The sequence below is a fragment of the Elephantulus edwardii genome, unplaced genomic scaffold, assembly GCF_000299155.1.
Source record: "Elephantulus edwardii isolate Elephantulus edwardi_28Jun2011 unplaced genomic scaffold, EleEdw1.0 scaffold00034, whole genome shotgun sequence".
NCBI lineage: Eukaryota > Metazoa > Chordata > Mammalia > Macroscelidea > Macroscelididae > Elephantulus > Elephantulus edwardii.
The window spans coordinates 14337822-14356779 of NW_006399784.1; positions in this window are offsets into that span (position 1 = coordinate 14337822).

Genomic DNA, 18958 nt, shown 5'->3' on the forward strand with positions numbered 1-18958 from the left:
GACTCGACGACACATAACAACAACAACAACTTTCTCTAGATGTGACAAGGATGAGTCAAAACAGTCTCTGATCTTATGGAATTTATAATCTGGTGGGGAAAAAAGCCAGCTACATATCTGCTTGTGTGTATATATTTACAGCTGTCAAAGTGTTTTCAACTCATGGTGGCCCTCTTAGTTTCTGAGTCTGTAATCTTAATGAAAGCAGACTGCTCATCTTTCTCCTATGAAGTAGCTGGTGGATTTAAACCATGGAGCTTTCAGTCACTAATTCAGCACATAATCCACAATGACACTGGGGCTCTTTCTTTTGTACATATCTAACAGCTATCATACGAGAATAACTTGATTAGAAAGTCAAGATATAGATGAGTGAATATTATCTATCATATATGATATTATCATATAATTGTATTATATAATTATATGTAATATTATATAGAATGAGTCAGTCCCTGACTGCTCCATGCATTTTCTACATGCTTGCAAATCACATTTTATTCTGTAATATCCTTAGAGCAGATATGTATATGTCCCTATTACAATGATTTTTATAATTCTTCTAGACATCTATGTCTAAGTCACTGACAATGTTAAGTTAGAAATAGAGATTTCTTTGTATTGTAAACATATATAGAAAGAAGAAGGAGGACAATCACTTGCTAGATAGTAAACATTGGTTTTCTGGTGATGTGCTCTGAGGCATGTCATACTTATTAACATAAAGACTGGACCATTTCTGTTGGTTTGAATCTAATAGTTGCTCAAAGTGGGAAAGATGAAAAATTTCCTCCTGTAAAGATTTGTAGCCTCAAAAATTTAATGAGTAGTCGCTATGAATTGACACTAACTTGAAAAGAGTGAGTAAGATAGTTGCTGTTATAATGGGCTGTCAGTTCAAAACATGCTCATAGCTGACCCTCCAACAGGTTTGTAGAGGGTGTGTTTGCTTGTGTTTTTGTTTTTAATGTATTTTAAACAAAAGTTTACAAAAAGTTGGGATTTTATTCATTCATTTTTTGCACATTTTCCTCCCTACCCCACTGTTCATTTTTTTAAAAATATTCATTCATTTTTGCACAATTTCCTTTCTTCTCCCATCCCTGCCCTATTCCACTTTGCAATGCACCTCTTATTCTGGTCTGTTGTCATACTAATAATGCCTACTAATATATTCGTTTTAAAAAGTTCTTTCCTTCATCTATTCCAATGCAGTGTTATTTATCTCTTTTCTTAGTTTCTCCCAGAACACCCATATCTGTCTTGCTTTGAAACATTGGTGCTATGTACTATTTGTCCTTTCAGGACTGAGCTATTCAGCTCAGTATAATGTCCTCCAGTGTCACCCATGTTGTGTAATATTTTAAGAGTTCTTTGTTTTTCAGTGCCTCATAGCATTCCATTGTATGAATATACCATTGCTATTGTGAATAATGCAGTAATAAACATGGATGTGCATATATCTGGTTAGGTGGAAGCTCTGGTTTATTTAGGATATATTCCTCATAGCAGAATTACTAAGTCAAATGAAATGGTATTTCTATTTCCAACGTTTTGAGAAAGCACCAAAATGCCTTCCATAGTGGGTGCATCATATTACACTCCCATCAGCAGTGAATAAGGGTTCCAATCCCTCTACAATCTCACCAGCATTTGATGTTTGCTGTTCTCTTGAGCTTTGCTATTGTTACTGAGGTGAGATATCTCACTATTGTTTATATTTGCATCTGTATGATAGCTAGGGATTTTGAATATTTCTTTATGTGTCTGTTTGACATATGAATGTATTCTTTGGTGAAGTGTCAATTCATATTGTGTGTTCACTTTACGATTGGGTTATTTACCTTTTCCTTTTTGAGGTGTAAGAGTATTGTATAAATTTTAGATTGAGTCTTTATCAGATATGTCATTATCAAAATTTTTTCCCAGTCTGTGCCTTTCCTTTTTACCCTGCAGGAGAAGTCTTTTGATGTGCATAAGGATTTGATTCTTAGAAAATCCCGTTCATCTATTTTATTTTTTTCTGGTTTTAAGAGGTTGTAAGCATCTTTCTCCAGGGGAGTTGTTAGTGGATCCAAACCATGTGCCTTTGTATTGGTAGCACAATTCCTTACCACTAGGTCACCTGTGCTCCCTAGTAAGCATGTTTTTTATTCCGATGAAGAGAAAAGTAATTCACAATATGGAGAAAATCAGCAATGTATGACCATAGTAATGAACACCTACTAAGAGGTTTGTACGAGTCAACACCAACTATGAAGGACGCAATAATATATACAATTACTCAATAACAGTAGAAAACCAGAAAAACCTAAACCCTTTGATTCCGACTCATAGCGACCCCAGAAAACAGAACTTCAATATAGAGTTCATGTCTGTAAATCTTTATGGAAATAGACTGCTGCATCTTGTTCCTACAATACAGCTGGTAGGTTCAAAACAATGGTTGTGCAATTAGCATTTGAAAACCTTAAGTACTGTGCCAGTAGGACTCCTTGTTTTCTTTTCCCTCCTCAATATTCTCATTTTTTTAAAAAAATTCTTATTTATTTACAGAGGTTGAATACATTATTTTTCACAAAAGATTCTTCCCATTTCCTCCACCCCAACCACCCATTGAATTGTGAAACCTTATGATTAACATCCTAGCTCCTCACCCATCTTCACCTTTTTATTTCCACCCTTCCCCCCTTGCCTTGGATGCTCATACTCATTCTGCAACAATGGTTTTATACAGTATTTGTCCTTTTGAGACTGAGTTAGTTCACTCAGCATAGTGCTCTCCAGTCCCTCCCAAGTTAGGTAGTAATTTACAAACTGATTGCTCCTGTGTGCTGTGTAGTATTCCATTGTATGAATGTACCACAACTTAGTAGTGGCAATGTTTAACAGGATAGCAAGTGATAAATGTTGGAGAAGATTTGGTGAAATAGGAACTCTTGTACATTGTTGTTAGTATTGTGCAATGGTACAATCGCTTTGGAAAGCAGTTTGATGCTTCCTCAAAAAGCTGAACATAGAAATTCCATATGGCCCAGCTATTCCATTGCTAGGTATATACCCCAAGAAAATGAGAACTGAGGCTCAAATGGAAACTTGTACATCAATGTTCATATCAGTATTATTCACCAAGAACATGGAAACAGCCCAGAAGTCCAACCACAAATGAATGGCTTGAGAAGTTGTGGAACATTCATACAATGGAAGACTCCTTGTTTTTAAGTGTCTCTGAGTGGCTTATGACTCATAGTGACCCTATGAACAACAGATCTGAACCCTATCCTATCCTGTGCTGCCTTATCATCACAGACACTGAGCCAACCTATGTGGTTGAAAGTCTTCCTCTCTTTTGCTGATTTTCTACCTGCTTGAAGGTCTTCCTCTCTTTTACTGGCTCTCTGCCTTTCCAAGCATGATTTCCATTTTCAAAGAATAACAAGCATCTCCTAACCACATGTCTAAAATGTGAGAGGAAGCTTTGCATTCAAGGAACACTTTGGTTACACTTTCTCTAAGACACATCTGTTTGTTCTTTTGACAGTCCATGGGATATTCCAGACTCTTCTCCAACACCACATCTTAAATGTGTCCTTTCTTCTTTTGTCATTCTTATTCATTGACCACCTCTCAGAGGTATGGCAAGGTATTGGAAAGGCAATGACTTGAAATCAAGCACACATTAGTCTTTAAGTGGACATACTTGCTCTTTGGAACATTGAAGGAATTCTTAAGAATACCTTAAAAACAAAGATTTCTCAAGTAAAAGAAAAACTTTTAATTTTAAAAATATTAAAGCTTACAAATTTTAGTTTACTTCCTAGCGAGTTTTAGAGGTTCTAAATAGCAGGGAGCTCTGGTGGCCTAGTGGTAAGAAACTGTCTGCAACCTCAAAGGCACATAGTAGGAATCCACCAGCTGCTCTGAGGGAGAAAGATGGACAATCTCCTCCTGTGTGATTTACTGACTGTGAACATGAACACCTGCTTGAAGGTCAGTTATAGGTCAGTTCTGACTCGATGAGACACAACAACAGCAAATAGCATGGTCGGAGATGGCTCATCTTTCTCCCTCAGAACCACTGTTGGATTTGGACTGACAGAGAACTTCTTCCTGTGGGTGAGCAGTGCAACCTCCTAAGGACTGTGCCACCAGAACTTTCTATAGATAAGTATAGTTACAGGCATTTATGCTGCATATACCACAATATATGTGATATAGCCCATAGGAGACAATTCTCAAAACTTCTTGGTCATACCTAATCACCACAAAGAACTATGTAACTGATCTTGAAGTATGGACATCACAGCCTCTGTAAACACCTAGGTCAACTAATAGTATAGCTCATAAAATAAAATTTCTATACCCAAATTTAAAGATCAGCTCCTGCAGCCTCTAAGATAAAACTATTGGCCTCTTTCTGTTTGAAGCAAAAGAGATTAAAAGAAAATAAATACCCAAGGAAGCTGTTATTAAGTCACAGTAGTAATGCTCCATATAAACAGAAGAACAAGATGATGCTTGACTACAACTATTATCTTTCTGACAAGTGTCACAAATGCAAATTTTGGCTATAATAGGAGAAAAATGTAGAACAACACATAAACTCATTTTTTCTTTTGGGAAAAAGACTAAACTTTCTTAATGGATAGTGATTAGAGAAATCCCAGAGACCATTCTTCTAAGTTACCTTTTGGACATAACATAAATCACTCCAGAAGCTACCTTCCAGTCAAATAAAAGATGACATAAAATAGACAATACTCGTGGGCTCCTTAGAATAACCAACTACTTGAGACCAAACAGACATTTGCCCAGAAGCAATCTCCTCCTCTGCTATTAACTGCCTCTGAAAACCTGCTGGAGGGTAAGCTACAGGTCAGTTATGACTGGACCATACATGACAACAACAAAGAAGAAAAGGCAATAAGACACAGGGAAAATAGAGGGATGGGAACAGGGAAGGCAGGATGGAAGTGAAGAGAGAACTGACACATCGGAGGTATAATAATCCATGTCATGGATGAATGTACATTAAAACTATTGACTGGGAAACTATTTTACTATATAAATTCTCACGGCACAGTAAAATACTTATAACAGAAACTGGTATTTCTACAGTGTTATTAAGATGAAACTCTGGTGGCATAGTGGCTTATTTTTTCAAGAAAATGAAAGAAAAAGATCTCTCTATTCTGACTCTATCATGCTAAATTAATATCTTGAAGTTTTATTTGTGTGGTTGTGCATGACTACTTCACAATAAGCTTATAAGTTTATGTATGACAAACCTGACTATATTTAATTCTTAAAATAAAAATAAAATCCTCCAGAAAACTGTTCTTATAGATTAGGTAGGAAAATGTAACATTTGTAAACATGGAGTAATCACAATATATAAAAGTTAATGAACACAAGATAAAGGTAGCACTGAAAAGAAATAATGGAGAAATGGATATGGACAAAGGAGATGAAGACAGTCATATACCTGATGCTCTGGTTGATTAAGAAGTTCCTCTTCAAACAGTCTTGATTTGAGCTTGATAGCCATGTTCTCTCCTCTTACACCAGGCAGTTGTGGACACTAAATACTATTGTTACAAGTTCTGCTTTGACTTCCACTGTAACAGGGTCAGAGTCCCTGAGGTATACTGTCAACTTTTTCATTTTGGAGGGCTTAATCACTCGAGTCCTTGTGTCCCCTTTATTATCCAGAATTCCTAGTAAGTCAGGAAAAGACCAAAAACAAGTTGTAATAACACTCAGATTTCAGTTTAAAGTATTAAAATACACATTAATCTCAGGTTAATTTTTTTTATTAGCAGGATATATTGCTATGGATTATTATACCATCGCAGCTTCCTAGTTACTAAAAATAGTTGAGTAAGAGAGAATAACAGAATAGACTAGATTTCTGTCCCTAAGTGGAAGACTTTTTGCTTATCCACTGATTTGCAAGCTTCTGCCTAGCTCTGTGGGTCTCCCAAATGTCTGACATGACTCATCCATTGAATTCCAATGTAATGGTTAAGGTTGTATATAAACTTGGCTGCCCATCACAAGATTTGGACTTTAGCCAGATATCTGCTATATTGCCTGCTTGCTTATCTTGGATTTGTCTGTTTTGAAAATCAGTAACTTTCCTTCTAACTAGATGATCATGGATACTCCATTGTCTGCAGCTAAGTGATCCAGGAGAAACTTCTAATTTGAAGTGTAACTTGTAGGCTAGGGATTTATTAGCTTCTGCTGATTGCTGTATGTTGTAGTTGACTAGAAAATACATAACAACAACAAATCGTGCATGTAGGTATGTTGTTAAGTGCCATGAAGTTGATTACAACCCATAGTAACCCTATGAACAATGGATCTGGAACCTGCCCTGTCCTGTGACATCCTGACCATCTCTGACATACTCAAGCTCTCTGCTAAAGTTACTGTGTCAATCCATTTTGTTGACAATCTTCCCCTCCTTTGCTCTTTTCAAAGTATAATGTGTTTTTCCAATGAGTAGTCCCTTTTGTCAACATGACCCAAATATGTAAGACAAAATTTCACCATCCTTCCCTCTAAGGATGTTTTCACATCCTCCAAGACAATATTGTTTGTTCCTTTGGCAGTCTTTAAGGATAAGCACGAGTGGCATCGGCTTCCTAAACAACTTGCCTCCAGAAACTCTATGGACTTTGATAAATGCGATAGTTATAGAAAGGCTCCAGGCTTTTTGTTCATAGGGTCACGGCGAGTCATGATCGACTTGAAGGCAATCAACAACTTTACACACACACACACACACACACACACACACACGTATATGTATGTGTGTGTGTGTGTGTGTGTATCCTGGATGAGATAGATTTTCATAGTGATTGTGGTGTTGGTATTAGGTATGTCGGAGATGGTGAAGTTGGCTCAGGATATGGTAACATTCAGAGCCATTGTTCATAGGGTCACTCTGAGTCCTAGTTAACCCAAATTCACATAAATACATCTATCTATCTATCTATCTATCTATCTATCTATCTATCTATCTATCTATCTACCTACCTACCTACCTTCCCACCTTAGTCTTTGTCAAGCTCTTTGATGCATAGCAAGTCTTGACTAAGGATGACAGAAGAAGAATTGATGCCTTCGAATTGTGGTGCTGGAGAAGAGTCTTGAACATACCATGGACCATCAAGAAAATACATAAGTCTGCCTTGGAGAGGGTGAAACCAAGTTTCTCCTTGGAGGATAGGATTTTGAAGCTCCATCTCTCATGCTGTGGGCATGTGGCCAGGAAAGACCGATTATTGGAGAATGACATCATAATTGGAAGGGTGGAGGAACAGTTCAGGAAAGGAAGACGCCAGATGAGATGGATTGACAGTGTAACTGGGGCAGTGGGGGAAGGTGTGTTGGAATCAGTGAGACTGGCTTAGCATAGGGCAGAGTTCAGAGATGCTGTACTTAGGGTCGTTATGTATCATAGGGGACTTGATGGCACATAACAATAACACCACCAACTACCTACCTGCGTAACTATCAATATCTTAATGGTTCTATTTCTCTAGGAAATACAGTCTAAGGCACCTCAAAGCAAATAAAACCCCCTGGAACTCATGCTGTCAGGTTGACTTGAATTTACACTGACCCTTCCACTTGGTTTTCAAGGCTGTGAATTGCAAGGAGAGGAGACTATCCAGTTTTTCTACTGAGGAGACAATGGAGAGAAGCAGTTTTTCATTAGCAGAGCAACTTGTTATATTCTGTACCATCACACTGCCCTAGTCACCAAAACTGTTGAATAAAACAGAGCAACAAAGTAGATTAAACAAGAACATTTCTTCTCATTCAAGTTTTTTGTTGCAGAGTTAGAAATCTACACTTACAAGTGTACATACTTTTGTTAGATTTTCCAAAATTATAAAATTTATATAGTTTCTAAAAACAGTAAAAATTCTTTATTCCTCTCTGTATAAAGTGTATTTCCATAGATAATGGAAGACACTTAATAGAAATGTTGTTGTTGTTCTTGTTGCTATGTGCCATTGGGTCACCTATAACTCATAGCAAACCTATGTACAGCAGCTCTGAAGCCTGCCCTGTCCTGAACCAGTCCCACTGATTCCGGCACACTTATCAACATTGCCCCAGTTATAGTGTCAATCCATCTCATCCAAGGTCTTCCTCTTCTGCACTGTCCCTTCACCTTTCCGAACATGATGTCCAAAGGACCAAGGTTTAAACACAATAACTACTCTTTGGCAGAATGATGAGTCAATCTATGCTCATAAAAATTACAGCACAGAAAATCCTATGAGGGAGTTATACTCTATCCAATAGGATTGCCAGGATTTGGAATAGATTCAATGGCAGTGAATGTTTCTTATCCACAGACATAGAAATACTTGACCCAAAAGTCATCTTTCAGCTGTCTCCTGTCCCACTTCACTGAAAATTGTTTTTCTAAGGGTGGGCTACAGCAAAACTAATGGAAGGGTCTGTTTCTTTCATTTCCGTTTCTAGAGTCTGTGGAGGGACTTCTTCCTCAAAGTTCCCTTCTTAAGGGTAACTTGGTTGCCATTAAATACATGGTGTTGTTGACAGCCTTTGAGTTGAGCATGACTCATAGTAACTCTATGAACAAAAGACCTGAAGCCTTTCTATAACTAACTATAGACATTTATCAAAGTTCATAGAGTTTCCAGAGGCATGTTGTTTAGGAAGTGGATGTCACTCCTGCTTCCAAACTTGTCTTAAACTGGGAGCTCCACCATACACTGTCCACCATGGTAAGCTGTTATGGCATTTGACAACCCAGTGGCACAAAGTTTATCATCACAGTAACCCCAGGTTACTTCAGTACAGCATATTGACAGAAGAAGTGCTGTACTACTAAGAAGGATGTTTCTCCAAAATATAATAACAATCAACTTTAAATGCATAGGCCCTGCCCGAAATCTTGTTGACTCTAAACAAGAGGCTTGAATAAAAACAAAACAAAACAAAACCCACAATAATATAGTAAATTTTAGTTGTTATGTGCCATTGAGTCACTTGCAATGTATAGTGACCCTCTGTACAGCAGCTCTGAACCCTGACCTGTCCTGAACCAGTCTCACTAATATTAACACACCAACCCCCATTGTCCCAGATACTGTATAAATCCATCTCATCTGGGGTTTTCCTCTTCTGAGCAGTCCATCCACCTTTTCAAACATGATGTCCTTCTTCAAGGACTTGGTGTCACCCTCTTCAGACAGATATATTTGTTTTCTTGACAGTCCATTGTATGTTCAAATCTCTTCTCCAGCATCACAACTCTTCTGTCATCCTTAGTCATTGTCTAGCTCTCCGAAGCATAATAAGTCATTGAGAAGACCATGGCCTGGATTAGGTGCATCTTTGACTTGTATTCTTGATGCAAAAATTAATTAAGTCTTTGTAAATCCTCTATTCTCTGGAAGTGGTCTGATGGTCTGGTTTAAAGCTTTACCCCTCTCCCCAAAAGAGATTTTTTAATTTGAAAATTATTTATTAAGTTAGACAACTATCAAATATTGTATTATCCTTTTGAGTTAAAGCATAATTACATTCCTAATGGGGGCAAGGATAAAGGCAGTCAGTTCATTAGAAAATAATTGAGAGGTTGAAGGTATTTCAGTAGATTGTTGTTGTTGTTGCTGTTATGTGCTGTTAAGTCGTCTGTGACTCATAGCGACCCTTTGTAAACAGCCCTAAACTCTGCACTATCCTGTGCCAATCTCACCATCTCCAACACACCTACCCCCATTACCCCAGGCCACACCTATTGCCTTATCTGCTAGTTCAAGTGTGTTCTATTATACATAGGGCTTTTGAAGGCCTGCTATTTCAGAAGTGGATGGCCAATCCTTCTTCCTAGTCTGTCTTAATCTGAATGTTCAAATTTAGAAAAGTATCTAACAGACAAACATTTTACAGAGCAATGCAGATGAAAGATCTTTCCCAGGTCTTCCATTTATTGGTACTACCTAGCAAATGAGATTTTTCTAAAATGTATGAAACAAAACCACTGAACCAATAAGCAACATAAGCAACAAGAAACAATAAGCAACCAATAAGCATTAAGAAAAGCTTGACATTGTTAATGATTTCATCTTATTTGGGTAAAAAATCAACACACCACCAGTATTCAGAAGATCAGGAGATGTATTACACTGGGCAAGTCTGCTGTCATGAAACTCTCTAAAATACTAAGCATCAGGGATATTCGTTTGAAGACTAAAATGTGCCTGATTCAGACCATGGTCTTTTCAATCACTTTCTGTGTATCTGAGAGTTGAACAATGAGTAAAGATGACAGAAGAATTTATGTCTTTAAATTGTGATATTGGAGAAGAGTACTGAATATCAAACAATTACATTGGAAAACGTGCAGCCATAATGTTCCTTGGAAGCAAAGCTTCATCTAACACACTTTGGACATGTTGCTAGGAGAAGCTATTCCAGAGAAAAGGATATCATGCTTGGAAGGGTTGGGAGTCAGCAGAGGAAGACCCTCAATGTGATGGATTGATAGTCGCTGCAGCAATGGGCTCTATTGTGTTAGAGATGGTGAGGATAACACGGGCTAGGGCAGGGTTCAGATCTGTAGTTCATAGCATTGCTATGACTTGAACTCGACTCGAGAGCACCTAACAGCAGGAACCAAGGATATAATTTGTACTGTCAAAGAAACTGCACTTAAATATGTAACCACAATTGTATCTTTTCCATGTACAAAAGGAAGACATCATTTGCTTAAATATCCTAGCATAAATGAGGTTACCTGTTTCTCAGAACAATGAGCTGCTTTATTTTGAAAATGTGGTACTTTACTGATTTGCCAGCAATTTGTCTAGTTAACATTTTTCAGCGAAATGTTTATACACTTTCACAATGGCTCATTCAATTCAAAACTGGTCCTAGAACAGGTATGTTCACTTATGTTCTTCCCTAACTAAATACAATGCCCTCTAAATACAAATATTCTCAAGAATTACACTTTATAAGCAGAGAAATTTTGACAAAAGAATCACTTGGACTGATTTGAGTCAATAAAAACAAATAGCCTCCTTGATGGGATTTTAAGAAACTCCTAATTTTTACTTGAAGTCAAACCTCAGATTATAACCACCCGTCTTCTTATTCTAATTTTAAAAGATTGAAACACACACGTTCTTCTAAAACTGTTAGTCTTTTGAGTTCTGAGAATAGTACAATTCTTTTCTCCTTTCTTAAGAACATATATTAAATTTATTTCCATAAAGAAAGTGCTTAATGGCATGAATTATCTGATTCAGTCAGATTATAATGTTTTTCCTTCCTTTTTGATTTACTCTAATTTTGAAACAGTAAATGACTATACAAGATGACAGCAAGAATTAAATGTGTTTTATGTTCATGCATTTTGGATTAAAGATCTAAATAAGGGATGTTAGTTTTTACATGAAAGTTTGTTTTACCACAAATTATTTTTCCCAGTTACCTTAGCCTTTGTTCAACCAGTTTCAACTTCCTTTTAAAAATAAATTATGCTAACTATGATCACTAATATTTTTTCAAAAAGAAATTAAGCAAATATTGCTAATTCTTCCATTTTCAAGTTTTCAGAAAGTCTGATTGGACAAGGTAAGAATCAGAAACAATGAGAGAAAACAAAAGCTACTTTGGACAAAGATTGTGAAAAGTAGATTGAGAATGATTTTTTCTAGTATGAAATGAAACATTAATTTTTGCAAGATTCAAAATGTTAACAATAAACATATCTCTAAGACAGGGAGGATAGTTGTATCAGAGTTTAAACTCTGAAGCACTTGTTTTATAGAAGGCTGAAGTGTGCACGGAGAACCCTAAATTCATCTTGATTCTTGAGATAAATTCAGACACGATTAAGTTCTTTCTGACCAGTAAAATAACATGTCACTTTGCCCTCAGGAAAAGCGCAGTTCAAAATAGATTACAGCTTCCTGGCAAACACTAGAAGGGGTAACTAATGGAAGCAGACGTTGGAATAAAGAACTTGGGAGGAAGCACCAAGGAAATATCTTAGATGTGTGTCTAATGACTTAGTAAAAATAGCCATGGCATCCAGTGTAAGTTGAAAGTTACAGATGGAGTGACTGACAGCGTTGTGCAATCACATCGATGTGTAGTTGTGTGGTTTAAACTCCAAAACCAACAGTGTAAAGTTTTAAAATCCACAACTGTGAATTTTTCTCAGTTATGGTCCTTTACTTGCTTCCATTGTCTCTCTTGCAACAATAATGGATTGTAATTGCCACCTATTATGATGTGGTGATAATTTTCTTTGTCCCCAGTACCATAAATAAAAGTCATGGCTGTGATTCTGTGAACTTCTTCAGAATCATGTGGATAGTTTCCCACAATCCAGAATGATTGACTTTGTCTTGTTTAAGACTTAATAAAGGGTTTCGTAGCATGAGGTGAACATTATTAAAAAAGGCAACAGTAAAGAAATCTTTCTAGAACACAAGTAGATTACAACTTTGAATCTGGGATATCTTTTTCTCCCTTAACACATAAGTTAAAAAAAAAAAAAAGAAGAAGAAATAAAATCCAGGAAGTAAGGATATTTTTGAAAGGATGAAAGTGTAGCTGCTGAAATATACTGAAGCAATAGGCAAAGTACACTGAGTATGTGATGAAACATTCTATAATAAATGGAATAGAATAATTGCAATTATAGGTATTTCTGTCATCACAGGAGACTAGAGCGAGGGCTACATGGTGGAGGGGACCTGGGGGAGGGTTTGTAAAACAATGAAAGAATCTTTTCTTCTACTTTTCCATAATTTTTGGACTCATGTACTTATAACTTGTTAGTCAAATTTGTGTCTTCTAGGTTGCAACACCCCCATGATACATCTTCAAGGATATGAACATGTACGGCCAAGCACAATCAATAAGAGTGCATCTAAATTCCAAAATCAATCTCCATAATAGTCTATGTGTTTCCTACTGCCAAAGGGGCCCTTTAGAGTAGTGAGAGAAGATCTTCACCCTGAAACCCACAGCATTCCTTTTCAGCAGGAAGTAGCTAAGAGAATACGCCATCCCCTTTTCCTTATGACTCAGGGTGAAGTCTCTCTCAGGGAGGAGTGATAGGGAATGGCAAAGGACACACTGACAAAGAAGATTAATCAGAACTGGCTTTAACAAGCACTGTGGCATTTGGACAAGAACAAACTGGGAGGAGGGTAGAGAGAATAGTGCAACAATGAATGAGTGGAAGCCCAAAATCTCTGTAAATGTTCATGAAAATTAATAAAATATAATTATAGAAAAAAAGAATAATTGCAATTAATTATATAAAATAAAATGTATATGAATGACTGAATAGACATTTTTTTAAAGTTTTTAGATTCATTAAAAAGCTTTCTTGAGCACATATTGACCAAAATAATAATAATAATAAAATACATTCTTCTTAGAAAAAAAAAAATTTAACCATTTACCCAATTGACTCTCCATTGGATTCTTGAGGTAATAAATCCCACAGAATGAGATTGCTCATTTTTCTACCAAGAAGCCACTAGTGGATTTGAACCATCAAAGGTGCATAGTGTTTGGAGTCATGGTAGACCTTGTTACAGACTAAGCCACCAGACTTCCTTGACATTTATTGAGGGTAACTATTTGCTTAGTGAACAAGTTTTATTTCATTTCCCCCCAATATTATAAAGCAGATACTTCTACTGTGACTGATAGCTAGTATGCTCTCTGCTGCTAGCTGAAGGGTATATCCAGAGATACATCCAGAGACACCTCAGAAAAAAGACTAATGATCTATGGCCAGAAAATAAGCTGGGTAAATCTCTGTGGAACAGAGTTGTTCTCTGACATAGAGGGCTCAAGATGGGTCCTTGTGATGGAAACTAATCTTATTACTTACTGTACTTTACTGTATTTAATTTATATATATTATCTTGAGGATATTGGTAATATACCTAAAGTACCACAACTTGGAAAACCAAGGCTCTTTTGTCTGCTTTTCCAACCATTATGCAACAGTACCATGACAAGAATTGAGTCCATAATCCAATCCTATGTACTTATTATAAGTTTTGCAATTTTAAGTGTATAGGATTAACTGTCGATGAAAACCCACTGGAGCTGTGGATGTGACTCTATGGTACACAATAACAGCAATAGGACAAAATTACCAGTTCATGTATAAATTAATATTTTTTCTGTCCCTTGGAAAAATAGGAAGTTAATAAACCTAAATAAAATTATCAACAATTCTTTTTTTCTTTCTAAATGATTTATTAATTATTCTAACAGTGTAAAATTCCACTTGCTTCATATCTTCAACAGCTTATGGTATGTCAAGAAAGAAATAGAAATTCAATTATCCCAAGATATATTCTGATCGTAGAGATTAAATAACCACTTCTGAGAAACGCCGGCAATGCAAGACGCTCCTCAGTATGATGTTCCAGGTTCTCGTAGTCTCTGTACTTCCTGAATCCATGGGCCTTTGGACTAGGAGTAAAACTGAGTTTCTGAAAGTATAATGACTCATGACAACATCAATTATCTCTTTTACAGAACTGAAAATTTTAAAGTTTTAATATAATACTAAAACCACCTTTCTTAATTTGGGCTTAAATTTAATTACTGCTGTTAGTAGTTACCAATGAGTTGGTTCTGACTCTTGGTGATGCCACTTACTACAGAACGGTATTGGATATACTCTAGTTCATTTTTGTTGTCACTATGTATTTTAAGTACCTTTAAGCCTAGTGACTCATTTCCTAGTTTTATCACTCACACACACAAAAACAAAACCAAAACCAAACAAACAAAAAACACAAACAAACATCAAATTCATTGCCCATGGAGTCAGAACTAACTCATGGCTGACAATTAGCAGATTTTCAGAGGCTGAAACCACAAGGGAGGAGACAAAGTATTCATCTCCTGTAGGGTTGGGGTTATTTCAAGCTACTAGATGAGGGCATCCTTTGAGTTAGAAGCACAACTCTCTACATGACTACGTCACCAGTTCTCCCTGCTGTACTGAACATTATTCTGTTGCGCTCTATAGCGTTGTCACTTGTTAAATATTTGAAGTAGATTCTAAGCCTCTTTTTTTCCCCTAGTCTAGAATCGCCACTGAAAATTGATTATCAGGATTGACTTTATGATATTTGAAATACTGGTGACAGAATGTCTACTACCATGGTGGTATGCAAGCCATCTCGGTATAACTCAAAATAAAATTACAAACAAACAAAACAAAACACCAACTCATGGCTGTGGAGTAAGCACCAATAAGTGAGTTTACAAGGCTTTAAATTGCACAGATTGCCATTTTATTCTCCTGTGGAGCTGCTGGTGGATTTGAACCAGTGAAGAGTTTAGACGTTTGAACTTAGCAGCACGGCTCTCTATGGAATAAGCCGCCAGAGCTCCCTCCCTGTATGACAACAACCAGAAAGTCCAAAGCATATTGGCAAAAGAAGGTGAAAGAATTATTTAAATAAAGACCAGACTATAAAATAGAGGAAAATGCATTTAAAAGACAGAAGACATAAAGTGCTAACCTCTCCTCCTCTTGACCATAGATAAAGTATAAATTACTGAACCATATAGTGAAGGAGGAGTTTCTGTGAAAACACAGCTTACTTGCAGTTTTGAATTGGTAGAATCAATGTGAATGCATCTACCACACCTGAGAAGGTGAGCAATAATCTCACTAGTGCCTACTAAAGACACTTAGTTATTTCCTTTTCCAATTCTTCATAGAACTCTTCACCTTACCACACCTTTTTGTAGTGCATTTCCTCTTGCCTTCATCCCAAACCATAAACTACTCATGTGCAAACCACTGAGAAATAGATTTCCTTCTAGCAAAAACTGAAGCCAAACCAAACCATTTGTGGCCATCAATGCAATGCCAACTCATAGTATCTCATAATATTTCCCAGACTGTATTTTTTATTAACAGACTGCCACATCTGTCTTCTATAGAGAAGTTGATGGCTTTGAACAAATGAACTTTACAATTAGCAATCCAACTTTTAAACATTAACTCACCACTAGGGTTCCTTTCTCATCAGCACAGCATAGTATTATGAGTCTCCTAAATTGTACAGAACCTTCGGTTTCTTTCTTTCTTTTTTAAATCTACCTGTGCACATTTGAGAAACAATTATCTAACTTGCAGCTTAAAAAGCCATCTATTAGAATATTCTCTTGGGAAAATAAAAAGCCAGGAAGGATTAGCTTTCCAAGAGAGATGACAGTTGTTTACATGCAAATATAGTGCAATCCAGCAAATCTGCAAGGTTTATTTTTAGCATAAACTCAGCTATTTCATTTTCCCTTCCAACTGAGTGAAAGCATTAAAATGATTAATGTGATCCTAAACCACTCTAAAGACTCTTGCTAGAAAAACAGGAATTAGGCAACATATAAAATAGGAAGAAAGGCTATGAAAATTCTCATTTCACCTCATTTCCCTTTAAATACTTTTCCCAATTATTTTCTTTCTCTAGTATTTTATCCTACCTAGCCTTATACTAAGGCAAGCTCTGGTAACCTAGCAGGTAAGGGGTTGCAGTGCCAAACCAAAGGCCTGATGTTCAAATTCCGCAGCTGCTCCAAGGAAGCAAGACAAGCAGTCTCCAGTGTGATTTATAACCTTTGAAAACTTGCCGGAGAGTCAGCTATGAGTTGTTTCCAAGTCAAAGGCAAAGTACAAGAACAAAAAAAGAGCAACAGTCTGATAGTTAGGACCCCCACTTGGTATGCTTAGGTACTGGATTGGTAACCAATTGATCTGTGGCTTTAATTTACAAGTGAAAGATGGAAAGTCGCCTCCTGTAAAGATTTAGACCCTTGAAAATATGATGAAAGGTCATTAAGAGTTGAAAGTGAATCTACAACAGTGGGTTTGGTAGTCCAAGGACCTAAATAAATAAATAAACAAACAAACAAATAAGTAAGTAAGTAAATAAATAAAATAAAAAAGGAATAGATAGTTTCATAAAAGAGTAAAATCGCATTGCTTTGGAGAAAACAATTTTCAAGTTGTGCTGTTTCTTTCAATTCTGAATTTTAAAAATAAGTCTAAGTATACTAACAATTATTATAAGTGTAAACTTCTGATTAAATTTCAAGAGCATAGGAATTTAGGGAAGGGAAGAACAACAAAATACATTTAAAATACTTTTCATAGTTATTACTTTTAGAATGTCAGCCTACACAAAATAGTTTCCTTATTTGTAAAGATATTGTAAAGATAGTTTCCTTATCTGATTGAATTTGATGCCCTATATTTTGAGATAATTAAAACCAATCTAATATGGTAAAAAAATCATTGCCTTGGTAATAGTTAATATTATTGGTAGGCCTAAAGAATTGGAATATTAAGTGAATCAATTAGCTTCTATGAGCTTTAGTTTCTTTATGATTGAAAGGAGAAGAATGGAAAATTAAACCTATTGCCTCAAGTTGAGTACAATACATGATGACCCTCTACTGGGTTGTTGTTGTTTGTTGTTATGTGCCGTCGAGTCGTTTGAGACTCATAGCGACCCTATGTACAACAACCCTAAACCGTGCTCTATCCCGTGCCAATCTCATTGCCTCTGACACACCCATCCCGATTAACCCAGTCACTGAATCAATCCACCTCATAGAAGGTCTTCCCCTCCTGCGCTGTCCCTCTACTCGACCCAGCATGATTTCCCTCTCTAAAGACCTGTCTCTCCTTACAACATGTCCAAAGTACGTCAGGCGAAGCCCCAGAATCCTTGCCTCTAAGGAGAAGCCTGGTTTAACCCTCTCTAGGATGAATCTGTTTGTTTTCTAGGCAGTCCATGGTACATTCAATACTCTTCTCCAGTACCGGGTACTTGAGGTTAATAACAGGAGACTGAAGAGGATGAAGAGGATTATGGACTTCAGTGAATGGCCTTTGAATCAGCAGCACTACACACAATAACACACAATATTATCCGTTTTCATTGTTATGTGCAGTAGAGTTGACTTTGACTTGTAGTGACCCTATGTACAACAGCTCTGAACTTGGGTCTATACTGAGCCAATTTCATTATCTTGTCTCTGACACACCTACTTCCATTACCCCAGTGTCACTGAGTCAATCCATTTAATCCAGAGTCTTTCCCTCCTGCGCTATCCCTCCACCCTTCCAAGTATGATATCCCTCTCCAAGGACTGGTCTCTCTTGGCATTTGTTCAAAGTATGTGAGACAGAGCTTCAACATCCTTGCTTTCAAGAAGCAGCCTGGTTTCACCCCTTGCAGCATGGACATGTTTGCTCTCCTGGCAGTCCATGGTATGTATACTCAGTACTCTTCTCCAGTCACACAGCTCAAAGACATCAATTCTCCTTCTATTGTCCTTAGTCATTATCCAGTTCTAGTATGCATAGCAAGTAATTGTGAAGATGATAGCTTGGATGATGCATACCTTAAACTGATATCATTGCTCTTCAGTATTCTCTACAAGTCCCTGAAAGCAGATTTTCCCAATGCAAGTCATCTTCTTATTTCTTAGCCGCTGATACCAAGAGTATTAATCATGGAACCAAGCAAGCTGAAGTTGTTAACAACCTCAGCCTCTTCTCCATCTGTCATGATGATGCCAGTTGGCCCAGTGGTGAGAATCTTTATTTCTTGATGTTGAACTTCAATCTGCATTGAATTCTGGAGTCCTTGACCTTCTGCAGCAAAGACCTAAGGTCCTTCTCTGTTTTAGCAAGTATGGTTATGTCATCTGCATCACACAGGTTGTTGATGAGTCTTCCTTCAGTCCTGATGCTGCATTCCTCCTCATAGAGTCCAGTCTCCAAGATGATCTCTTCTGCATATAGACTGAAAGGGTAAGATAAGATAATAATAATGATAATAGATAAGATGCATCCCTGATGTACATCTTTCCTGATTTTGAACCATACAAT